Raw genomic sequence first — 25,970 nt, 5'->3', positions numbered from 1 at the left:
ACCCTCTCAACATTTTGTGTACAACTCTCATCATCATCATCATCATCAGATTGTTCAGCATCAGAAATGTACAATGAACTAAGCATTGAAGTTATTTCAGCAGTAGGATTACGTCTAGTCACAAAAGACCTGGGAATCTCTTGAACATTTGTAAGTTCCATATCATTCTGGCCATCTTCAAAAGTAACTAGGTCATCAGCAGTATTAACAACTTCTGTCACTGTATCAGTATTCCTTACATCCATCTTAAAAAAAAACACACAAAGAACAATAATAAAGGGTCCCCGTACTGGCCACCAATATGTAACACTCAGCTTAATTAAGGCAGGATACACAAAAAAAACTACGGTTTATACCCTCTATATGATTTTCTTTGAATAGAAATGTTCTATTTGTTCACAACATAAACACAACAAACAAGATGGAATAATACCTTAAAGTGTATTCAATAGAAGCACCAAAAATAAATATATACAGAATAGGCAATAAGTCCGTTGAGTGTGTGTGTATGTTCCAGTTCAGTGTAAGTGTGTGCGTTGAATCGGCCTCACCGGTAAGCCTTTCAAAGTCCGTGCACAGGAAGAGGAACAGCGCTGTCCTGTGAAGCGATCTCCAAGGTGAAATAATCCACTGGTGTATTTCCGCAAAGAGAGTCCAACAATCACAGTCAATGACGAGCAAAAACAAAAGGTGTGGTGCGATCGATCGCTAGTCCCAAACGAGCAATAGTAGCGTTGCTCTCGAACGCCGACTTACCGGCTCTTTTAAACGGAAGTGAAAGTCATAACTCCAGTTGATCAGACTGACGTCACGGGGATTCCCTGAAGCTCCGCGAACAAACTCTCGCGTGAGAGAACAGGAACACAACCACATGGCCGGGCAATCAAACGAGGAAGAATAATTATAAAAGAACAGCTGTCTGGTAAGAATTATACAAATACTTCACAGCAATATAAAATATTCTTTCCTTATGTGGCCTAGCTACACTATTAATCTCCAGTGTTATTACATTGTTTGATACAATATTGTTTTATTTGATATTATGTAAATGTGTAAAATGTAATGTAATTTTTTTTATTTTATATTGGTTTTAATATTGCCATATGTTACGTATTTATATTGTTTAAAGATTTAAGTTAATATTGTGTCCAGTTTGGCCCTGTAAATAAAAGGGTATTATTTTTTGATAAAGTGCGGTTTCGTTTTCTTAAGTACCGTTTCAAGAACCGTTTAAGCACCGGAACCGTTTAAAAAATACCGAGTAGGTACTGGTATCGGATAAAACCCAACCGATACCCAACCCTAAATGTGAGGTAGAAATTAATATTTAAGTTGTTAAAGCTGCAGTCCGTAGCTTTTCCTCTTTGTCGCCATCTCTGAAATAGCCGTCTCTCCGTTCGTTTTGAACGTAAAACACGGAGTTCACGACACCTTTCAAAAGCCCTTTCGATATCGTAGTTCCCTTTCGTTGTCACTCCGAGTTCCGTCGGATGACGACGAATGGGGTTTCGCTTAGAAAGCCAATCGACTTCGAATACTTCAAAACGAGCCAATGGCAAAGAAATGCCATGGGTCTGCGGAATTTGCATAGCGTAGCACCGCCCCACCTCGTGGGTATTTAAGGAGCACGCTGGCAGCAAACCGGCATGTTTTCGCTTCGGAGCCAAGGTGATCCTTCGTTCCACAAGCCATTCCTGAATTTGTCAGTTCTTCAAACGAGCAAGATTCTCTGGTGTTGGTGTGACGGCGATCTTCGGCGAGCGCGCACTTCCTGCGTATCTGTCTGTGGTTCGACAGCGAGTGTGTTTCTCCCCGAGCGCTTCAACACAATCAGGTTTCTATTCTCACAAAAGAGCTTGCACGTGGCACGTCTTTTTAAAGATGCCTCGCCCGTGCACTTCTGGTTGCGGTAGGCTGGTTGACGACTCTGATGGGCACGAGTGGTGCATAGTGTGTTTGGGCATTGATCACGCTAGAGCAGCACTCGTGGATGACTCATGTTCTCTCTGTGGGAACATGACCATCGCAGCATTACGGTCAAGACTCGGTGATCTCGCAAGAGTGAGGGTCCCCTCATCCACACCCCGATCTACTGACTCTAGAAATAGAGCTAGTACTTCGGCTGGTGGCCAGGGTGATCTGAGGGTGACGGTTTGGAACCAAGCGCCGACTATCAGTCCGTGCCCAGCCGCACCCTCTCCAATGCTGCAACCCGTGAGTGCTCAGGGGATTCCGGCGAGATCATCTTCGGGTGTCCCGCGGGTTTCCTTTGGCGCTCCAGAGGAAGATGCCATGTCTATTGCAGCATCACAAGGTGGGTCGGAGTCTGCTGGAAGTGAAGACTCATCACAGCTGCCGCCTTCGGGTGTGACTACAGTTGTGCCAGAGTCAGATCCAGAGATGACGGCCATGCTGTCTCGAGCCGCCGCGAGCATCGGGTTAGAGTGGAACCCTCCGCCCTGTCCCGAGCGCTCGCGGCTGGATGACTGGTATTTGGGTCAGGCTGCGGACCCCCGTCCGCGTCAGGCCCCGATGCCTTTCTTCCCGGACGTGCATGATGAGATCTCGAAGTCCTGGAAGACTCCCATGTCTTCCCGTGACCGCTCGATGATCTCATCCGCCTTTCCTCCCCTCGATGAGGCCGCTGCCCGTGGGTACACTGGGCTTCCCCCGGTCGAACGCTCTGTTGCGATGCAACTGTGTCCTCAGAGCGCTTCGTCTCGTGGTGAGCCAAAGCACCCATCCAAAGCCTGTAGGTATTCGTCTACGTTAGTGGCGAAGTCCTACAGAGCTGCGGGACAGGCAGCCACCTCTTTGCATGCCATGGCCATTCTGCAGGTCTACCAGGCCCAGATGCTCAGGGACATGCACGAGGGTAGGACGGACCCAGGGCTCTTCAATGAGCTGCGCGCCGCCACCGACCTTGCTCTCCGAGCGACGAAGGTGACCGCACGCTCCCTGGGTTTGGTGATGTCCACAGCCGTGGTCCAGGAGAGACATCTATGGCTTAATCTTGCCGATATGAAGGATGCCGAGCGGTCCCGGCTGCTCGACACCCCCATATCGCAAGATGGCCTTTTCGGCGGTGCAGTCGAGGACTTTGCCCAACAGTTCTCGACTGCGCAGAAACAGACTGAGGCTATTAAGCATATTCTGCCCCGACGGCCCGCTGCTGCCTCCACCCAGCCGACCGGGCAGAGTACTCAGTCTGTTCGCCGCCGAGGGCGCCCTCCTGCGACTCCCGCCCCTCCCGCCCGGCCCAAGCAGCAGCCTCCACCCGGGCCCGGTCGCGGAGGAAGTCGCAAGAAGGCGCCCCAGCCCTCTCCAGCCCCGCCCCCCGCTAAACGCCGGGCCAAGCGGCGCTCCTGAGACGGGCTGCTCAGGGATGACGTGTGTTTCTCAGGAGGTGGTAGCAGGACCACTCCTTCCCCCGGTGGAGGGCCGGGGGAGAATCTTTTGTTCTCCACTCCCCGCTGCTCACCCACGGGTGGGCAGCACCCTAATGTGGTTAAAGAAGAAATAAAACGTTCATCCCTGAGCACACAGAGTTCTTGGACGACACGGTGCGCCGCCCCCGGGCCGTGCACCCCTCGTCCTCCTCTGTCCCAGAGCCGGATGACAGTGCGCGCCGTCTCCGGACCGTACCACTCTCATCCCCCTCTGTCGCCAGACCCCTGGCAGAGCAGACCCCCGTGGAACGTTCGTCCTTCCCTGGTCTCCTCTGTCAGGGCGCGGTTCATGACTGCACCCCCACATCGGGCCGCTATGCCGTCCACGTCTGGGTCAGTCATACCGCCTCGCTGCCCCACCGACGGGAAGTCTGTGGTTCGCATGACCCCGCTGGTTCAGTCCTTGGGAGCTTGGTTAGAGCTTCCCAACCTGTCCCGCTGGGTCGCACGAACGATCAGGCTCGGCTACGCGATTCAGTTCGCGCGGTCTCCTCCCCGCTTCAGGGGAGTCCGCTCCACTATGGTCGGTGGCAATGCCCCTATCATGAGAGCGGAGGTTGCTACCCTGCTGGCGAAGGGTGCGATCGAGACTGTCCCTCCAGCCGAAATGAGGTCCGGGTTTTACAGCCCCTACTTCATTGTTCCGAAGAAAACCGGTGGGTTACGGCCAATCCTGGACCTGCGCGTATTGAACCGCTCCCTTCACAGGCTGCCGTTCAAGATGCTCACCGCCAAACGCGTTTTCGAATGTGTGCGGCACCAGGATTGGTTTGCAGCGATCGACCTGAAGGACGCCTACTTTCATGTCTCCATTCTCCCTCGACACAGACCGTTCCTACGGTTTGCTTTCGAGGGACAGGCATATCAGTACGCAGTTCTCCCATTCGGGCTAGCCCTGTCCCCTCGCGTCTTCACGAAGGTCGTCGAGGCAGCCCTTGTTCCCCTCCGGGAACACGGGGTTCGCATTCTGAACTATCTCGACGACTGGCTGATTCTAGCTCACTCTCGAGATCAGCTTTGCGAACACAGGGATTTGGTACTCCGCCATGTAGCCCGTTTGGGCCTTCGGGTCAACTGGGAGAAGAGCAAACTTTGCCCCATGCAGAGGATCTCTTTTCTCGGTATGGAGATCGACTCGGTCGACATGTCCGCGCAGCTTACGAGCGAGCGCGCGCAGTCACTGCTGACTTGCCTGAGACAGTTCGAGGGCAAGAGTGCGGTTCCACTGAAACTTTTTCAGAGGCTCCTGGGGCATATGGCATCTGCAGCCGCGGCAACGCCGCTCGGATTGCTTCATATGAGACCGCTTCAGCTTTGGCTTCGCAACCGAGTCCCGAGGTGGGCATGGCAACACGGCACGCTCCGAGTACCAGTTACTCCGACCTGCCGTCAGACCTTCACCCCGTGGGGGAACCTCAGCTTTCTACGGGCAGGAGTGCCTCTGGAACGAGCTTCCCGGCATGTTGTTGTAACGACAGATGCCTCCACCACGGGCTGGGGTGCCATGTGCAATGGACGTGCTGCCGCGGGCTCCTGGACAGGACCCCACCGCTTATGGCACATCAATTGCCTCGAGTTGCAGGCTGTACGTCTTGCTCTGCGCCGCTTCCGGGCCGTGCTCAAGAATCAACACGTACTAGTCCGAACAGACAATACCGCCACTGTAGCGTACATCAACCGTCAAGGTGGTCTGCGCTCCCGCCGTATGTCGCAACTCGCCCGCCACCTCCTCTTTTGGAGTCAGAAGCATCTGAGGTCGCTTCGAGCCATTTACATCCCTGGAGCCCTGAACTGTGCAGCCGACGAGCAGTCACGGCTTCAGCCCCTCCCCGGAGATTGGCGACTCCATCCCCAGACGGTTCAGCTGATTTGGGACCAGTTCGGGGACGCACAGATAGATCTGTTTGCCTCTCACGACTCGACCCATTGCGCCCAGTATTATTCCCTGACCGAGGGCACGCTCGGCACGGATGCTCTGGCGCACAGCTGGCCGCGGGGCCGCAAATATGCGTTTCCCCCAGTGAGCCTTCTTGCGCAACTCCTGCGCAAGGTCAGGGAGGACGAGGAGCAGGTCACTCTGGTCGCGCCGTACTGGCCCACCCGGACCTGGTTCTCCGAACTTGTACTCCTCGCGACAGCACCTCCTTGGCCGATTCCTCTGAGGAAGGACCTCCTTTCTCAGGGACGGGGCACCCTATGGCACCCTCGTCCCGATCTTTGGAACCTCCACGTGTGGCTCCTGGACGGGACGAGGCAGGTTTGAGTACCCTGCCACCAGCGGTGGCGGCTACCATCACTTCCGCTAGAGCGTCGTCCACGAGACACCTCTACGCGTTGAAGTGGAACCTCTTCGTCAGCTGGTGCTCTTCTCGCCGAGAAGAGCCCCGGAGTTGTTCGATCAGTGTTGTGCTTTCCTTTCTTCAAGAAGGGTTGGAGCGAAGGCTGTCTCCCTCCACCCTTAAGGTCTATGTAGCCGCTATTGCCGCACAGCATGACCTTATAGAAGGTAAGTCTTTGGGGAAACATGACCTGATCATCAGGTTCCTGAGAGGAGCGAGGAGACTGAATCCTCCTCGTCCTCCTCTCGTACCCTCTTGGGACCTCGCAGTGGTCCTAGCTGCCCTGCGCAGTGCTCCCTTTGAGCATTTGCAGTCAGTCGAGCTAAACTTCCTATCTATGAAGACAGCGCTTCTGACTGCATTGGCCTCCGTTAAGAGGGTGGGGGACCTGCACGCATTCTCCGTTGACGAAGCGTGCCTAGAATTCGGGCCGGGCTATTCTCACGTGATCCTGAGACCCCGGCTTGGATATGTGCCCAAGGTTCCTACCACTCCCTTTCGGGACCAGGTGGTGAACCTGCAAGCGCTGCCCCGGGAGGAGGCAGACCCAGCCTTGGCACTGCTCTGTCCAGTACGTGCGCTCCGCATCTACGTAGACAGGACGCAGTGTTTCAGGACCTCAGACCAGCTCTTTGTCTGTTATGGTGGGAAGCTGAAGGGAAAGGCTCTCTCCAAGCAAAGGTTGTCTCACTGGATAGTGGACGCCATTGCTTTGGCATACCAGCAGCAAGGTCGACCGTGCCCCCTTGGTGTGACTGCCCACTCCACCCGGAGTGTGGCATCCTCTTGGGCTCTAGCGCATGGCGCCTCGCTAACAGACATCTGCAGAGCTGCAGGCTGGGCGACACCTAACACATTCGCCAGATTCTACAATCTCCGAGTGGAGCCTGTGTCCTCTCATGTACTCGCTTCAACCAGCTAGTACCGGACCCGCTCAGGTGTCTTCGCTTGCTCGCCATTCCACTCTACGGACTGGATACGTGCGATATTCTCCTCAGGTGAGCTTCTCCGAAAGCCCTGAGTTCCTCCAGCACTCCTGACGTCGGCGCCAGTGTCTCTTGCCTGCGCGTCGGCTAGGTGCCTCCCGTGTGCATGGTACCTCCCGGAGCTACCCCCACATGTGTATCCCACTGTAAGCCTCTCTGAGCATGTGTCTTTCCCTTGGCAAGCCACCTTGCCACCCCTGGGGTTGAAATATTCCACCTGCGGCTGGATACCCCAGTGATTCCCCATATGCATCCCTCGGGTCATATGTGTATTTCTAAGTCCCCCCCTCTGGGTTGGCAGTAATTGCATACTTCCCTAAGACCTGGGATATGCTCCCCAGTGTACCTTGGTATTCCTGTGTTAAATAGGAGTCCTTCGTCCGTGCTAGTCTCACGACAGGGATCTCAGATTTACGCAGGGCACTGGAAGACAGCTGGGAAGGTGGCGTGATTAGACTGGTATCCCCATTCGTCGTCATCCGACGGAACTCGGAGTGACAACGAAAGGGAACGTCTCGGTTACGGATGTAACCCTCGTTCCCTGAGTAGGGAACGGATACGTTCCGTCTGTCTGCCACTTCCGCTGTGCCGCGAGGATCGCCTGACCTCAGTCTTGGCTCCTCAGCGAAGAAAACATGCCGGTTTGCTGCCAGCGTGCTCCTTAAATACCCACGAGGTGGGGCGGTGCTACGCTATGCAAATTCCGCAGACCCATGGCATTTCTTTGCCATTGGCTCGTTTTGAAGTATTCGAAGTCGATTGGCTTTCTAAGCGAAACCCCATTCGTCGTCATCCGACGGAACGTCTCCGTTCCCTACTCAGGGAACGAGGGTTACATCCGTAACCGAGACGTTTCTGCATGGGCCGGCGCCGGTTGAAGTCTCTTTTTTTCTGTAGCCACTCTGAAGTCTTTTGCATTTTACATCGGGTGAGTCTCCAGTTGTCACTGGTGATTGTCGTTTGAACCTTTCTGGATCCGCCATCAAATTGAAAAGTTCAATTATATCAAGTGCTTTGAGAAAAGGCTATAAATCTCCACCTCCAACATCCAGTGTTGGGGGTAACGAGTTACAAAGTAACGGATTACAGTAACGATATTACTTTTTTGGGTAACGAAGTAAAGTAACGCATTACACTAAAAATATCGGTAACTACACTACTTTACTATACTATAGGAACGCGCTTTCCTGCGTTACCAAAGCCGTGTTTGCCTGTGTGTAAAGTTCTGTAATGGTGCGTGCGCACTGTTGCCATAGAGATCGATTTGAGTGACATAGCTGCCGGTGCGAAGGAGAGAGGGAGATGGAGACGGAGACAGGGGGGTTCGGCCAGTGGCGATATTCACATTACATTCAGTTTATTGCTCTGTAACACTCTGCCTTTCCATTCTCTTTGTAAAAAATAAAAAAGAATGAGTCAGATCTCACCAGCTCTGTAGATCTTCGGGCAATGTTAACTCACACAGTTATCAAACTTGGGTTCAAGCACGTCCTCTTGCTGGAAACGCACACCCGAGTAAACAGTCCAGGTGGTTAAAATATTTTTTGTCCCATTAAAGCCATCTCTTGACGTATCGGTTGAAAAACTCTCAAACCATAAGGAAACCAAGCTTTAACTCTTTAACGCTGCAGTAAACAAAACTGGCGCGCCCTTCTCTCAAAACACACCTCACCACCATTAAATAAGCTTAGGTGCGCCTTGCCCCGTAATCAAGGGCGTCCGAAACCTTAAAGGGATATCCACCATTATTACCAAAATACACAGTAGACACTAAGTATATTAAACAGGAATACATATGAACCATATACATGACATCCATCATTCATCATACATGAACATTATCCATAACCCATGTAATACGTTCTATGACACCATAAAAGTTAATATTCTCAAAGAAACCTTTACATTAATGTGATAATGTTACAGCTCGAAAGGACAAAAATATTTGTGTGAAATGCACTCTATGCCCAGGCGACAAGTGTCTTTCAACTGCAGCAAACTCAATGAGCAACCCGTCTAGCATTTGTCAGCCCAGCATGGCAATACAAAACTTGTGGCGAAAGATCCTTCTCGCCGGTCATTTGAAGGTGTCACTGATCAGCCGACCCCGCCTAAACAGGCTAAAGGCCTTGTTTATACTTTCGCCTGGCTCTGCAGCGCGAGTCTCCGCAGACTGCGCGCGCACCTCCCCAAACGGACGAGGTGTTTATACTCGACGTGCTCGCCGTTGTACTATTCTGTGAAACATCACCAATAACACTACAAAAAGAATCGTGTAAAATCCAGTAAACCCTGAGATTATTACTTGTGACATTAGAACAAAATATATGGATATAAAAACATGTATGTAGAAGCCTACAGAACTAAATTAACGATCTCTTAAATATTTAATAATTTCACTAAACATTTCATTAAGTTTCGTGGACATTTTATAAAACATGTATCTTTTTATTAAAAAGGCTTATTATGCTATTGTAGGCTCATTTTGTAAACATAAGCAACTGATTTAGACGCGCAAACAGTCTTGAAGTCGTTCATCCTCGGATGCAACCGCCAAGCGAAATGGGGTCTCTTGCGCACCCAACGCGCACGACCGACCACACCACAATGACATCATTTTTCCCGCGCGCACCTTCGCGCTCGTGCGGACGCATCGAATATAAACAAGGCTCGCTTTTCTTAAGTCTTGGAGCGCAGCAGGTAACACAAAACGAAATGAACAGGCTTGTTGCAGGATTCATTGTGGAAGACATGCTTCACCTGTCAACCATTGAATCGCCCAGGTTTAGAAAAATGCCTTTTAAATTAATATTAAGAATTTTATGGGATAAAGTGACCTTTATTTTATTATTTTTCATTGACCACTTAAATTTTTTTTTTTTATTGCCATGAGTCGAATAAAAAGCTGGTTTTGTTCTCAGGAAAAGAGTTTTATTCTCATGTTTTCCAAAGCCTGTGTTTTGAAACTTGTGTGTTGACCCCATTTTAAAATGACCGCACCACTGAATAGTGTATAATTATTGTTCTCGCTGTAATAATTCATCTATGATTAGGTCTTGTCTATGTTAGTCTACCCCCTCTTGTTTTGTTTTCTTCTATTATGGTTGTATTGTCTGGTTTTCTTTGTATTCTTAAATGTATACACTATGTAAAAAATTGGGGGAAAAAAGAATAAAAAAAAATAAAATAAAAAATGACCGCACCATAGCCTCCTTTATCCTGTTGTTTGTGGATTTTACAGTGAGACATTTCTTTGTGCAGACAGGGATATTGTTCTTTCATATGGTTTATACAATAAACACTATGCAGACAGGCTAAGTGATGATAGGGCTATGATGTTTGTCCATGTATCTACACGGTAAATTAAGAAACTGGAAAGTAAAGTAATAAGTAGTGAAGTTACTTTTCAAACGCAGTAACTAGTAAAGTAATCTCATTACAATTTACAGAAGTAACTAGTAACTAATTACTTTTTTTGAGTAACTACCCCAACACTGCCAACCTTCCTCACACGCAATATAGCCTACTAGCCGAAACTCCTTCTTTATGTGTACAGATGTGACGTAATGACGCAAAGACATGCTCGAATTTCCCGCGGAAATCCACCAGTACCACTGGAATTAAAAACATTATTACAAGCTTACCGTTTTGAATCGAACTACGGCAAGCAGATAGTTTTGAACACTGGCTAGTTATGTACTTGCTCCAAAATTTATTTAGGATAATTTTTAACACAAAAAAATTATGGACTGCAGCTTTAAATTCAAGTTCACATAAACTTTTTTACTTTACGTGTACTTAACGTGAACTTTTCCCTCCGCTGCGGCTGTCAGTCATTCTCCATTCAGCATTCAAACAGCACGTCAAGTTCGGTTACGACAGTCAACCCAATGAAACTCTCAACAAGATGATTCAATGTTACTATTATTATACTTGATCTGTAGATAAAGGTCTATGGTTTCGCATAAAATGACTTTATCTTGCTGTATTGCTGTGTCTCTTATGGCTCGTTTCCACTGAGCGGTACGGTACGGTACAGTACGATACGCAATTATTTGCGTTTCCACTGTCAAAAGTTGTGAATGGTACCAAAATGCCGAACCGTACCGTACCACTTTTTGGGTACCCTTCCGTTGGGGTACCTAGCACAGTGGTACGGTACTAAAGGGTGGAGCTAGACTCACTGCAGAACGTTGATTGGTTCAAAGAGTATCGTCACTTAAGCGTGCTACAAGGGCATTATTGACAACATTAGAAGCTGTAGTTTTAAGAGTTTTTAAGGCGAGAATGTAGTTGTTTACCCATCAATCTCTTTATTAAATTTTGAACATGAAATAAGAACAAACAAAGTTCCCCTCCACATACAAAAAATACAAAAACATAAACACCAAGAATCAACAAAAATAATCAACATAATAAAAAAAATAATAATAATAAAAAAAACATTAACTGATAGCTGTGAGTGACGGTCCAAAGACTACTGCCCAGTCGTTTGCAGCAAAAACGTGGGACACTACTCAGGATTGTCTGGGAAGGACAACTTCCCAACATATTCAAAAAAGGGGTCCCACGTCTTTGAAAATTTAGCCTGGGAGCCCCTTAACAAATGCCTAATTTTTTCCAGTTTGGCGAAGTAAAGGACATCCCTAATCCAGTGAATGTGCGATGGAGGTGTAGGAGACTTCCATTTCAAAAGTATCAAACGCCTTGCTAACAAACTAACAAAGGCTATGAACATCTTGAGATCTGCAGACAATGACATTGTGACCGGAATTACCCCGAAAAGTGCAGTGACAGCATCAGGCACTATTCTCTTCCCTGAGACCTCACTCAGAGAATCAAAAATATTTTGCCAATAAGTTGTTAGGACAGGGCAAGACCAAAACATATGTATATGTGTTGCTGGTGCCTGGTGACAGCGGTCACAAGTTGGGTCAATGTTGTTAAACATCTTGCCTGGTCTTAGTCAAATGAGTACGGTGTAAAATTTTACACTGGATCAATCCATGCCTGGCGCAAATTGAAGAATGGTGTACATTGTCAAAAACATTCCCCCACAAATCTTCAGTGAACATAATCCCCAGATCTTCCTCCCATAGCGCCTTAATTGACGACAAAGAAACCGATTTAAGTGAGTAGGTCTGAGCGTAAATGAATGAAATCATACCCTTCAAAGCAGGAGCTGGTTTTAAGAAAATATCAAGAGGTGTGTCAAAAGGTATAGAAGGAAACTGAGGGAACCTATGAAAAGCAAAATTACGGATCTGCAAGTACCTAAAAAAGTGTTGATTTGAGAGGGAGAATTTTTTGGACAACTGTTCAAATGAGGCGAAAATGTTATCAATGTAGAGATCCTTAAATGCTTTAATACCCTTATTGGACCAAACCTCAAATGCACGATCAATTAACGATGGAGGAAAGGAGTGATTAGCTGTTATTGGTGCCAAAATTGAATATGTTTGAAGACCAAAGCAACGTCTAAACTGATTCCAAATCTTCACCGTTGTCTTGATAATGACATTTTTGGTGTAACTTGTGATAGGTGATTTAACCGGCGAATGAGCTAAAGCTGAAAGTGAAATAGGCTTACAGGAAGATTGTTCCATTCCCAACCAAACTGATGATAATAACTGTGAACCAGAATGTAGCCAAAACTGAATTTTTTTAAGGTGAGCCGCCCAGTAGTAAAAATTAAAGTTAGGTAAGGCCATTCCTCCCAGCTTCTTCGGGCTCTGCAAATAGTGTTTACGTAATCTTGGTGGCTTCCCGTTCCAAACAAAATCCGAAATAGTGGTGTCTAGTTTACGAAAAAAGGTTTGCGGAAGGAAAATCGGTATACATTGAAACAAATATAAAAACCTGGGAAGGACATTCATCTTGGTACTATTTATCCGACCAGATAGAGACAAGTTTAGCACTGACCAACGATTAAAACTGCTTTGTACTTGAGACAGAAGAGTAGTGAAATTAGTGCGATAAAGATCCTTGAATTTGGCAGTAACCTGAATTCCAAGATATTTTAACTCGTGCTGAGCGACTTTAAACGACAAGGTGTGAAGTGGGTATTCATGTGCTGCCTTATTGAGAGGAAGAAGCTCACTCTTACAAAAATTTAACTTGTAGCCAGATATGGATCCAAATGAACGAAGAACAGCGAGTGCAGCTGGGACTGACACAGAGAAGTCAGTAATGAATAAAAGAAGATCGTCAGCATATAAAGATACTTTCTGTTCTTGCCCACAACTCACAATGCCTTTAATGTGCGGGTCACCACGAAGCGCAATGGAAAGAGGCTCAATTGCCACAGCGAATAAAAGAGGACTTAAAGGGCACCCTTGGCGCGTTGAACGATAAAGAGGAAAGTAAGAAGACTGATTATTATTTGTCCTAACTGAAGCTAAAGGCGACGAGTATAAAAGCTTCACCCAAGAAATGAAATTTTCCTTAAAGCCGAATTTCCCCAAAGTATAAAATAAGTATGCCCACTCCACGCGGTCGAAGGCTTTCTCCGCGTCTAACGATATAAATTGCTTGAGGTAAGGTTGTTGACGGAAGATTATAAATAGTATTAAAGAGCCTTCTCAAATTAAAAAAGGAGTGCCTATTTTTAACAAACCCCGTTTGATCTGGAGAGATGATATCTGGAAGAACAGTTTCCAAATAAAAAGCAAGCATTTTAGATAAAATTTTGAAATCAACATTTAATAAACTAATTGGTCTATACGAAGAGCAACTAAGAGGGTCCTTGTCCTTTTTCAAAATAAGAGAAATCGATGCATGATTAAATGTAGGGGGAAGTTTAGCAGTCAGAAAAGATTCATTAAACATATCAATCAGAACCGGGGCTAGTTTGTTTTGAAAGCATCTATAAAACTCTACAGAAAAGCCGTCTGGCCCTAGACATTTGCCAGACTGCATCGCTTTAAGAGCACCCTTAAGTTCTAGAACAGTTATTGGGGTTTCTAATTGAAACCCCAATAATCCAGATTAACCTGAGGGATTTCTAAATGGGAGAAGAAGCCACCAAAATCACACTTTTCCACGTTTATCTCTGATGTATATAATGAAGCATAATAAGCTCTAAATTCATCATTTATTTTTTCTGGGTCTGTCGTAGTGCCTAAAGATGTGACAATTTCCGGTATCTGATGAGAGGAGATAGTCTGCCGTAATTGATGTGCCAACATTCTACCAGCTTTGTCCCCCTGTTCAAAGTATGCACTGCTAGTCTTAACCCTCTGGGGACCAAGGGGTTTTTGGGGCCCTTGGGATGTTTTGACATGCACTGACATTTGTGCTTTTTTCAGTTATTTATAAACATGTTAATAGCAAAGGTGTAAATTCACTCTATATAGCACAAATGGGGCTACCATAATATGTTAGCAACATGTATGCACATGTTTGTGTTTTTGAGAGAATATTATTTATGCATGGTTATTGAAAAACTTAAAAATAAAAGTTTCTGAAATAAGGCCACAAAACACATATTGATTATTTCTTCACAAGACTTTTGAAAATTTTATCACATAGTCTAGAATATTTGCTCCAAAACTATGTGAGAATCATCCTGACTACTCATTCAGATAAGTCAATAAAGTCTTTTAGAATGTGTATGACGTGTTTTGTTTGAGAAAGCTTTATGCGAGGAGGCATGATCTCTCATTAATATGTATGGCATTTCACACCTGAGAAAGACAAAGACCCTCCCATAATGGCCCTATTAGGTGCTATCAGGCCCTATCATTACGAGGAGCCTTGCACAAAGAATGAGGAGATTTAAAAAAGATTGGCTTTTAGATTGTTTGGATTTATTTACAACACAACATAATCCAAAGATACACAACAAAGGACAAAAAAGCACATTAGTAAACACACTGATCTAAAGACAGAGGCTTGCACAGTCACACAGCATGGTCCCATTCCTGAAACATAGTACATACCTGTCATTTCCAAGGTGTTTGATTTTTCATTACAGTCTCCTGTGAATGTTGAACTCAGCAGGACTCATCAGTGGCATTTTGTCCCTGTAAAAAAAATTAATAAACACCTGTGAACATGCTGATATCAAGAGAAACTAGAAAAAAAGTTTGATGAGACAAACTTTAAGTTGGCTTGAGAAAGCCGGACCAGAGAGTTTGAAGAAGTTTAAAGTAGTTTGAAGTCGGATAGATGGATTAGTTAGAAAAGAAAAGAAAGATTATTTAGATAGACAGAAGGATTGGTTTCACTGAAAGAAAGATTAGTTAGAAAGAAAGAAAGAAAGAAAGAAAGATTAGTTAGAAAGAAAGAAAGAAAGAAAGAATAAAGATTAGTTAGAAAGAAAGAAAGAAAGAAAGAAAGAAAGAAAGAAAGAAAGAAGAAAGATTAGTTAGGAATAAAGAAAGAAAGAAAGAAAGATTAGTTTAAAAAAGAGATAAAGAAAGAAAGATTAGTTAGAAAGAAAGAAAGAAAGAAAGAAAGAAGAAATATTAGTTAGAAAGAAAGAAAGAAAGAAAGAAAGAAGAAAGATTAGTTAGAAAGAAAGAAAGAAAGAAAGAAAGAAAGAAAGAAAGAAAGAAAGAAAGAAAGAAAGAAAGAAAGAATAAAGATTAGTTAGAAAGAAAGAAAGAAAGAAAGAAAGAAAGAAAGAAAGATTAGTTAGAAAGAAAGAAAGAAAGAATAAAGATTAGTTAGAAAGAAAGAAAGAAAGAAAGAAAGAAAGAAAGAAAGAAAGAAAGAAAGAAAGAAAGAAGAAATATTAGTTAGAAAGAAAGAAGAAATATTAGTTAGAAAGAAAGAAAGAAAGAAAGAAAGAAAGATTAGTTAGAAAGAAAGAAAGAAAGAAGAAAGAAAGAAAGAAAGAAGAAAGATTAGTTAGAAAGAAAGAAAGAAAGAAAGAAAGAAAGAAAGAAAGAAAGAAAGAAAGAAAGAAAGAAAGAAAGAAGAAAGATTAGTTAGAAAGAAAGAAAGAAAGAAAGATTAGTTAGAAAGAAAGAAAGAAAGAAAGAAAGAAAGAAAGAAAGAAAGAAAGAAAGATTAGTTAGAAAGAAAGAAAGAAAGAAGAAAGATTAGTTAGAAAGAAAAAAAAGAAAGAAAGAAGAAAGAAAGAAAGAAAGAAGAAAGAATAGTTAGAAAGAAAGAAATGAAGAAAGAAGAAAGATTAGTTAGAAAGAAAGAAAGAAAGAAGAAAGATTAGTTACAAAGAAAGAAAGAAAGAAAGAAGAAAGATTAGTTACAAAGAAAGAAAGAAAGAAAGAAAGAAAGAATACAGATTAGTTAGAAAGAAAGAAAGAAAGAAAGAAAGAAAGAAAGAAAGAAAGAAAGAAAGAAAGAAAGAAAGAAAGAAGAAAGATTAGTTAGAAAGAAAGAAAGAAAGAAGAAAGATTAGTTAGAAAGAAAGAGAGAAAGAAAGAAAGAAAGAAAGAAAGAAAGAAAGAAAGAAAGAAAGAAAGAAAGAAAGAAAGAAAGAAAGAAAGAAAGGAAGAAAGATTAGTTAGAAAGAAAGAAAGAAAGAAAGAAGAAAGATTAGTTAGAAAGAAAGAGAGAAAGAAAGAAAGAAAGAAAGAAAGAAAGAAAGAAAGAAAGAAAGAAAGAAAGAAAGATTAGTTAGAAAGAATGAAAGAAAGATTAGTTAGAAAGAAAGAAAGATAGATTAGTTAGAAAGAAAAAAGATTAGTTAGAAAGAAAGATAGATTATTTAGAAAGAAAGAAAGATTAGTTAGAAAGTTAGAAAGAAAGAAAGATAGATTAGTTAGAAAGAAAAAATATAGATAGATTAGTTAGAAAGAAAGAAAGATAGATTAGTTAGAAAGATAGATAGATTAGTTAGAAAGAAATATTAGTTAGAAAGAAAGATAAATAGCTTGGTTAGAAAGAAAGAAAGATTAGTTAGAAAGAAAGAAAGATAGATTAGTTAGAAAGAAAGATAGATAGATTTGTTAGAATGAAAGAAAGATAGATTAGTGAGAAAGAAAGAAAGTTAGATTAGTTAGAAAGAAAGATAGATAAGTTAGTCAGAAAGAAAAAAGATAGATTAGTTAGAAAGAAAGAAAGATAGATTAGTTAGAAAGAAAGAAAGATTAGTTAGAAAGAAAGAAAGATAGATTAGTTAGAAAGAAAGATAGATTAGTTAGAAAGAAAGAAAGATAGATTAGTTAGAAAGAAAGAAAGATAGATTAGTTAGAAAGAAAGATAGATTAGTTAGAAAGAAATATTAGTCAGAAAGAAAGATAGATAGATTGGTTAGAAAGAAAGAAAGATTAGTTAGAAAAAAAGAAAGATAGATTAGTTAGAAAGAAAGATAGATATATTTGTTAGAATGAAAGAAAGATAGATTAGATAGAAAGAAAGATAGATAGATTAGTTAGAAAGAAAGAACGATAGATTAGTTAGAAAGAAAGATAGATAGATTAGTTAGAAAGAAAGAACGATAGATTAGTTAGAAAGAAAGATAGATTAGTTAGAAAGAAAGATAGATAGATTGGTTAGAAAGAAAGAAAGATTAGTTAGAAAAAAGAAAGATAGATTAGTTAGAAAGAAAGATAGATATATTTGTTAGAATGAAAGAAAGATAGATTAGTTAGAAAAAAAGATAGATAAATTTGTTAGAATGAAAGAAAGATAGATTAGTGAGAAAGATAGATAAGTTAGTCAGAAAGGAAAAAGATAGATTAGTTAGAAAGAAAGAAAGAAAGAAAGAGTAGTTAGAAAGAAAGAAAGATAGATTAGTTTGAAAGAAAGATAGATTAGTTAGAAAGAAATATTAGTTAGAAAGAAAGATAGATAGATTGGTTAGAAATAAAGAAAGATTAGTTAGAAAAAAGAAAGATAGATTAGTTAGAAAGAAAGATAGATAGATTTGTTAGAATGAAAGAAAGATAGATTAGTTAGAAAGAAAGATAGATAAATTTGTTAGAATGAAAGAAAGATAGATTAGTGAGAAAGAAAGATAGATAAGTTAGTCAGAAAGAAAGATAGATTAGTTAGAAAGAAAGAACGATAGATTAGTTAGAAAGAAAGATGGATAGATTAGTTAGAAAGAAAGATAGATTGGTTAGAAAGAAAGAAAGAAATAAAGAAAGATTAGTTAGAAAGAAAGAAAGATAGATTAGTTAGAAAGAAAAAAGATAGATTAGTTAGAAAGAAAGAAAGATTAGTTAGAAAGAAAAAAGATAGATAGATTAGTTGGAAAGAAAGAAAGATTAGTTAGAAAGAAAGAAAGATAGATTAGTTAGAAAGAAAGAAAGAAAGATAGATCAGTTAGGAAGAAAAAAGATAGATAGATTAGTTAGAAAGAAAAAGATAGATAGATTAGTTAGAAAGAAAGATAGATTAGTTAGAAAGAAAGATAGATAGATTGGTTAGAAAGAAAGAAAGATTAGTTAGAAAGGAAGAAAGATAGATTAGTTAGAAAGAAAGATAGATAGATTTGTTAGAATGAAAGAAAGATAGATTAGTGAGAAAGAAAGATAGATTAGTTAGAAAGAAAGATAAATAAGTTAGTCAGAAAGAAAAAAGATAGATTAGTAAGAAAGAAAGAAAGATAGATTAGTTAGAAAGAAAGAAAGAAAGATTAGTTAGAAAGAAAGAAAGATAGATTAGTTACAAAGAAAGAAAGATAGATTAGTTACAAAGAAAGATAGATTAGTTAGAAAGAAATATTAGTTAGAAAGAAAGATAGATAGATTGGTTAGAATGAAAGAAAGATAGATTAGTTAGAAAGAAAGATAGATAGATTAGTTAGAAAGAAAGAACGATAGATTAGTTAGAAAGAAAGATAGATAGATTAGTTAGAAAGAAAGATAGATTAGTTAGAAAGAAAGAAAGAAAGAAAGAAAGATTAGTTAGAAAGAAAGAAAGATAGATTAGTTAGAAAGAAAGATAGATTAGTTAGAAAAAAAAAAGATAGATAGATTAGTTAGAAAGAAAGAAAAAAGATAGATAGATTAGTTAGAAAGAAAGAAAGAAAGATTAGTTAGAAAGAAAGAAAGAAAGATAGATTAGTTAGAAAGAAAAAAGATAGATAGATTAGTTAGAAAGAAAGAAAGATAGATTAGTTAGAAAGAAAGATAGATTAGTTAGAAAGAAATATTAGTTAGAAAGAAAGATAGATAGATAGATTGGTTAGAAAGAAAGAAAGATTAGTTAGAAAGAAAGAAAGATAGATTAGTTAGAAAGAAAGATAGATAGATTTGTTAGAATGAAAGATAGATAGATTAGTGAGAAAGAAAGAAAGATAGATTAGTTAGAAAGAAAGATAGATAGATTAGTTAGAAAGAAAGAAAGATAGATTAGTTAGAAAGAAAGAAAGAAAGAAAGAAAGAAAGAAAGAAAGAAAGAAAGAAAGATTAGTTAGAAAGAAAGATAGATAGATTAGTTAGAAAGAAAGATAGATTAGTTAGAAAGAAAAAGATAGATAGATTAGTTAGAAAGAAAGATAGATAGATTAGTTAGAAAGAAAGATAGATTAGTTAGAAAGAAAAACATAGATAGATTAGTTAGAAAGAAAGAAAGAAAGAAAGAAAGAAAGAAAGAAAGAAAGAAAGAAAGAAAGAAAGAAAGAAAGATTAGTTAGAAAGAAAGAAAGGTAGATTAGTTAGAAAGAAAAAAGATAGATAGATTAGTTAGAAAGAAAAAAGATAGATAGATTAGTTAGAAAGAAAGAAAGATAGATTAGTTAGAAAGAAAGATAGATTAGTTAGAAAGAAATATTAGTTAGAAAGAAAGATAGATAGATTGATTAGAAAGAAAGAAAGATTAGTTAGAAAGAAAGAAAGATAGATTAGTTAGAAAGAAAGATAGATAGATTTGTTAGAATGAAAGATAGATAGATTAGTGAGAAAGAAAGAAAGATAGATTAGTTAGAAAGAAAGATAGATAAGTTAGTCAGAAAGAAAAAAGATAGATTAGTTAGAAAGAAATAAAGAAAGATTAGTTAGAAAGAAAGAAAGATAGATTAGTTAGAAAGAAAGATAGATTAGTTAGAAAGAAATATTAGTTAGAAAGAAAGATAGATAGATTAGTTAGAAAGAAAGAAAGATTAGTTAGAAAGAAAGAAAGATAGATTAGTTAGAAAGAAAGATAGATTAGTTAGAAAGAAATATTAGTTAGAAAGAAAGATAGATAGATTGGTTAGAATGAAAGAAAGATAGATTAGTTAGAAAGAAAGACAGATAGATTAGTTAGAAAGAAAGAACGATAGATTAGTTAAAAAGAAAGACAGATAGATTAAGTTAGAAAGAAAGATAGATTAGTTAGAAAGAAAGATAGATTAGTTAGAAAGAAAGATAGATAGATTAGTTAGAAAGAAAGATAGATAGATTAGTTAGAAAGAAAAAAGATAGATAGATTAGTTAGAAAGAAAGAAAGAAAGATTATTTAGAAAGAAAGAAAGATAGATTAGTTAGAAAGAAAAAAGATAGATAGATTAGTTAGAAAGAAAGAAAGATAGATTAGTTAGAAAGAAAGATAGATTAGTTAGAAAGAAATATAGATAGATTGGTTCGAAAGAAAGAAAGATTAGTTAGAAAGAAAGAAAGATAGATTAGTTAGAAAGAAAGATAGATAGATTAGTGAGAAAGAAAGAAAGATAGATTAGTTAGAAAGAAAGATAGATAGATTAGTTAGAAAGAAAGAAAGATAGATTAGTTAGAAAGAAAGAAAGAAAGATTAGTTAGAAAGAAAGATAGATAGATTAGTTAGAAAGAAAGATAGATTAGTTAGAAAGAAAGATAGATAGATTAGTTAGAAAGAAAGAAAGATTAGTTAGAAAGAAAGAAAGATAGATTAGTTAGAAAGATAGATTAGTTAGAAAGGAATATTAGTTAGAAAGAAAGATAGATAGATTGGTTAGAATGAAAGAAAGATAGATTAGTTAGAAAGAAAGATAGATAGATTAGTTAGAAAGAAAGAATGATAGATTAGTTAGAAAGAAAGATAGATAGATTAAGTTAGAAAGAAAGATAGATTAGTTAGAAAGAAAGATAGATTAGTTAGAAAGAAAGATAGATAGATTAGTTAGAAAGAAAGATAGATAGATTAGTTAGAAAGAAAAAAGATAGATAGATTAGTTAGAAAGAAAGAAAGAAAGAAAGAAAGAAAGAAAGAAAGAAAGAAAGAAAGAAAGAAAGAAAGAAAGAAAGATTAAATAGAAAGAAAGAAAGATAGATTAGTTAGAAAGAAAAAAGATAGATAGATTAGTTAGAAAGAAAGAAAGATAGATTAGTTAGAAAGAAAGATAGATTAGTTAGAAAGAAATATTAGTTAGAAAGAAAGATAGATAGATTAGTTAGAAAGAAAGATAGATAGATTTGTTAGAATGAAAGATAGATTAGTGAGAAAGAAAGAAAGAAAGATAGATTAGTTAGAAAGAAAGATAGATAAGTTAGTCAGAAAGAAAGATAGATTAGTTAGAAAGAAATATTAGTTAGAAAGAAAGATAGATAGATTGGTTAGAAAGAAAGAAAGATTAGTTAGAAAGAAAGAAAGATTAGTTAGAAAGAAAGATAGATTAGTTAGAAAGAAAGATAGATAGATTTGTTAGAATGAAAGATAGATTAGTTAGAAAGAAAGATAGATAGATTAGTTAGAAAGAAAGATAGATAGATTAGTTAGAAAGAAAGAACGATAGATTAGTTAGAAAGAAAGATAGATTAGTTAGAAAGAAAGATAGATTAGTTAGAAAGAAAGATAGATTAGTTAGTTAGAAAGAAAGAAAGATAGATTAGTTAGAATGAAAGAAAGATAGATAGATAGATAGATAGATAGATAGATAGATAGATAGATAGATAGATAGATAGATAGATAGATAGATAGATAGATAGATAGATAGATAGATAGATAGATAGATAGATAGATAGATAGATAGATAAATTCATTAGTACATATAGAATGGTGGTTTAATTGAGTATAGGGCTTCAGGGAGTTTAGATTTGAGTTTTTGTGTTGTACACTACTGGGCCACCGTAGTCTTGGCTCAATTTGAACATGTTCCAATGAAAGTCAATGGGATTTTTATGGTTTTTAATATTAATTTTTAAGAAATCTGAAAGTCAAATCAGTCTGAAAAGATATAGCACACTAAGTCAGAACAGTCTGAAGGTCTGACCCGAGTTTGGAGTTTGTAGAGTTAAAGCTCTAGGAGGAGTAGCAGTCAGAAAATTTTGGGTCAGACGAATAATAAGAAGAAGAATAACTAGAAAAAGTTCGTCGAGACAAACTTTAAGTTGGCTTGTGAAAGTTTGGACCGCAAAGTTTGAAGAAGTTTAAAGTAGTTTGAAGATTAAATTAGTTTATGGTTTAACTTAGTTTAAAGTCAAAGATAGAAAGATTAGTTAGAAAGAAAGAAAGGTTAGTTAGAAAGAAAGATTAGTTAGACAGAAAGAAAGAAAGAAAGAAAGAAAGAAAGAAAGAAAGAAAGAAAGAAAGAAAGAAAGAAAGAAAGAAAGAAAGAAAGAAAGAAAGAAAGAAAGAAAGAAAGAAAGATTAGTTAGTTAGAAAGAAAGGAAGATAGATTAGTTAGAAAGAAAGAAAAAAAAGAAAGAAAGAAAGAAAGAAAGAAAGAAAGAAAGAAAGAAAGAAAGAAAGAAAGAAAGAAAGAAAGAAAGAAAATAGCGATTAGTTAGAAAGAAAGAAAGATTAGTTAGAAAGAAAGAAAGATTAGCTAGAAAGAAAGAAAGAAATATTAGCTAGAAGAAAGAAAGATAGATTAGTTAGAAAGAAAGACAGATAGATTAGTTAGAAAGAAAGAAAGATTAGTTAGAAAGAAAGATAGATCAGTAAGAAAGAAAGAAAGAGATTAGTTAGAAAGAAAGAAAGATTAGTTAGAAAGAAAGAAAGATTAGCTAGAAAGAAAGAAAGATGGATTCGTTAGAAAGATTAGAAAGAAAGAAAGATTAGCTAGAAAGAAAGAAAGATAGATTAGTTAGAAAGAAAGATTAGTTAGAAAGAAAGATAGATCAGTAAGAAAGAAAGAAAGAGATTAGTTGGAAAGAAAGAAAAAAAGAAAGATTAGTCAGAAAGAAAGAAAAAAAGATGGATTAGTCAGAAAGAAAGAAGGATTGATTAGTTAGAAAGAAAGATAGATCAGTAAGAAAGAAAGAAAGAAAGAAAGAAAAAAGAAAGATTAGTTAGAAAGAAAGAAAGATTAGTTAGAAAGAAAGAGATTAGTTGGAAAGAAAGATAGAAAAAAAGAAAGAAAGATTAGTTAGAAAGAAAGAAAGATTAGTAAGAAAGAAAGAAATATGGATTAGTTAGAAAGAAAGAAGATATATTAGTTAGAAAGAAAAAAGAAAGAGATTAAATTAGTTTATAGTTTAACTTAGTTTAAAGTCAAAGAAAGAAAGATTAGTTAGAAAGAAAGAAAGGTTAGTTAGAAAGAAAGATTAGTTAGACAGAAAGAAAGAAAGAAAGAAAGAAAGAAAGAAAGAAAGAAAGAAAGAAAGAAAGAAAGAAAGAAAGAAAGAAAGAAAGAAAGAAAGAAAGATTAGTTAGTTAGAAAGAAAGGAAGATAGATTAGTTAGAAAGAAAGAAAAAAAGAAAGAAAGAAAGAAAGAAAGAAAGAAAGAAAGAAAGAAAGAAAGAAAGAAAGAAAGAAAGAAAGAAAGAAAATAGCGATTAGTTAGAAAGAAAGAAAGATTAGTTAGAAAGAAAGAAAGATTAGCTAGAAAGTAAGAAAGAAAGATTAGCTAGAAGAAAGAAAGATAGATTAGTTAGAAAGAAAGACAGATAGATTAGTTAGAAAGAAAGAAAGATTAGTTAGAAAGAAAGATAGATCAGTAAGAAAGAAAGAGATTAGTTAGAAAGAAAGAAAGATTAGTTAGAAAGAAAGAAAGATTAGCTAGAAAGAAAGAAAGATGGATTCGTTAGAAAGATTAGAAAGAAAGAAAGATTAGCTAGAAAGAAAGAAAGATAGATTAGTTAGAAAGAAAGATTAGTTAGAAAGAAAGATAGATCAGTAAGAAAGAAAGAAAGAGATTAGTTGGAAAGAAAGAAAAAAAGAAAGATTAGTCAGAAAGAAAGAAAAAAAGATGGATTAGTCAGAAAGAAAGAAGGATTGATTAGTTAGAAAGAAAGATAGATCAGTAAGAAAGAAAGAAAGAAAGAAAGAAAGAAAGAAAGAAAAAAGAAAGATTAGTTAGAAAGAAAGAAAGATTAGTTAGAAAGAAAGAGATTAGTTGGAAAGAAAGATAGAAAAAAAGAAATATGGATTAGTTAGAAAGAAAGAAGAAATATTAGTTAGAAAGAAAAAAGAAAGAAAGATTAGTTAGAAAGAAAGAAAGATTAGTTAAAAAGAAAGAAAGATTAGTTAGATAGAAAGAAAGATAGATTAATTAGAAAGAAAAAATGATAGATTAGTTAGAAAGAAAGAAAGATTAGTTAGAAAGAAAGAAAGATAGATTAGTTAGAAAGAAAGAAAGAAAGAAAGATTAGTAAGAAAGAAAGATTAGTTAGAAAGAAAAAAGAAAGATAGATTAGTTAGAAAGAAAGAAACATAGATTAGTTAGAAAGAAAGATTAGTTAGAAAAAAGAAAGATAGATTAGTTCGAAAGAAAGAAAGATAGATTAGTTAGAAAGAAAGAAAGATTAGTTAGAAAGAAAGATAGATTAGAAAGAAACAAGATTAGTTAGAAAGAAAGAAAGAAAGATTAATTAGTTAGAAAGAAAGAAAGATTAGTTAGAAAGAAAGTAGTTTGAAAGAAAGAAAGATTAGTTAGAAAGAATAAAAAGATAGATAGATTAGTTAGAAAGAGATAGATAGATAGAGAGTTAGAGAGATAGAGAGTTAGATAGATAGAAAGAGATAGATAGATAGAGAGTTAGAAAGAGATAGATAGATAGATAGAGAGTTAGAAAGAGATAGATAGATAGAGAGTTAGTTAGATAGAGAGATAGAGAGTTAGATAGAGAGATAGAGTTAGATAGATAGAGAGATAGAGTTAGATAGATAGAGAGATAGAGAGTTAGAAAGAGATAGAGAGTTAGATAGATAGAGAGATAGATAGTTAGAGATAGAGAGATAGATAGTTAGAAAGAGGTAGCTAGAAAGAGAGAGTTAGAAAGAGATAGATAGAGAGTTAGATAGATAGAGAGATAGAGAGTTAGATAGATAGTTAGAAAGAGATAGATAGAAAGAGAGAGAAAGAGATAGATAGAGAGTTAGATAGATAGAGAGTTAGAGAGATAGAGAGATAGAGTTAGATAGATAGAGAGATAGAGAGTTAGAAAGAGATAGAGAGTTAGATAGATAGAGAGATAGATAGTTAGATAGAGAGATAGATAGTTAGAAAGAGGTAGCTAGAAAGAGAGAGTTAGAAAGAGATAGATAGAGAGTTAGATAGATAGAGAGTTAGATAGATAGTTAGAAAGAGATAGATAGATAGATAGATAGATAGATAGATAGATAGATAGATAGATAGATAGATAGATAGATAGATAGATAGATAGATAGATAGATAGATAGATAGATAGATAGAAAGATAGAAAAAGATAGATAGAAAGAGAGAGTTAGAAAGAGAGAGTTAGAAAGAGAGAGATAGAGAGTTAGATAGATAGAGAGTTAGAAAGAGACAGTTAGAAAGATATGGATAGAGAGTTAGATAGACAGAGTTAGAAAGAGAGAGTTAGAAAGAGAGAGTTAGAAAGAGATAGATAGAGAGTTAGATAGATAGTTAGATAGATAGAGAGAGTTAGATAGAGAGAGTTAGAAAGAGAGAGAGAGAGAGAGAGAGAGAGAGAGAGAGAGAGAGAGAGAGAGAGAGAGAGAGAGAGAGAGAGAGAGAGGCTTAAAAACATATTTATTTGATCATTTATCATATATCATTCCAATATTTCACCCAAAAAAAAAAAACTGCAAAAACATAAATAAATTAAAAATAAATTAAAACACAATCCAATCAATACAGATTACAGCCCTTTCATTACATCTTTAAAACCAACATTTCATCCTCCCCAACCTCACACAAAAAACTTCCCACTGACCACAATGCAGAAAAATCCATAATATTATTAACTAATTTGAAATAAGCAAAACTCAATTTTAATCCGAGCAGCCACCATCCCCTTCAGAACTCTCTCTGCATCAACTGAACCAGCTCCCAAGATCCTGTTTTTACGTGTCTTCCAAATTGCCATCTTGGCTGTTCCCAAAAAGTAATTTAACAAAACCACTTTTCTTCTATCGCTGACTTTGTACTTTGGACCACTAATAAAAACTTGAT

The 25,970-nt window shown here is 37.9% G+C and overlaps 1 long non-coding RNA gene across 2 annotated transcripts in view; it reads left to right on the top strand.

Moving 5' to 3' along the window:
- Positions 1-17,754: 17,754 nt before the first annotated feature.
- LOC130075373 (uncharacterized) overlaps positions 17,755-25,970 on the top strand; it is a 37,089-nt gene continuing 28,873 nt past the window's right edge. Inside the window, exon 1 of one of the 2 annotated variants that reach the window (XR_008805472.1) lies at positions 17,755-17,784. This is a non-coding gene — a long non-coding RNA (uncharacterized LOC130075373). Of the gene's footprint in view, positions 17,806-25,970 lie in introns of both variants that reach the window. The other variant, XR_008805471.1, reaches the window with a different exon arrangement.

The sequence above is a fragment of the Rhinichthys klamathensis genome, unplaced genomic scaffold, assembly GCF_029890125.1.
Source record: "Rhinichthys klamathensis goyatoka isolate OS25496 unplaced genomic scaffold, OSU_Roscu_1.1 h1tg000578l_1, whole genome shotgun sequence".
NCBI classification, from domain to species: Eukaryota; Metazoa; Chordata; class Actinopteri; order Cypriniformes; family Leuciscidae; genus Rhinichthys; species Rhinichthys klamathensis.
The sequence above is the reverse complement of the archived record's forward strand: the minus strand, read 5'-3'. Positions and strand labels throughout refer to the sequence as shown.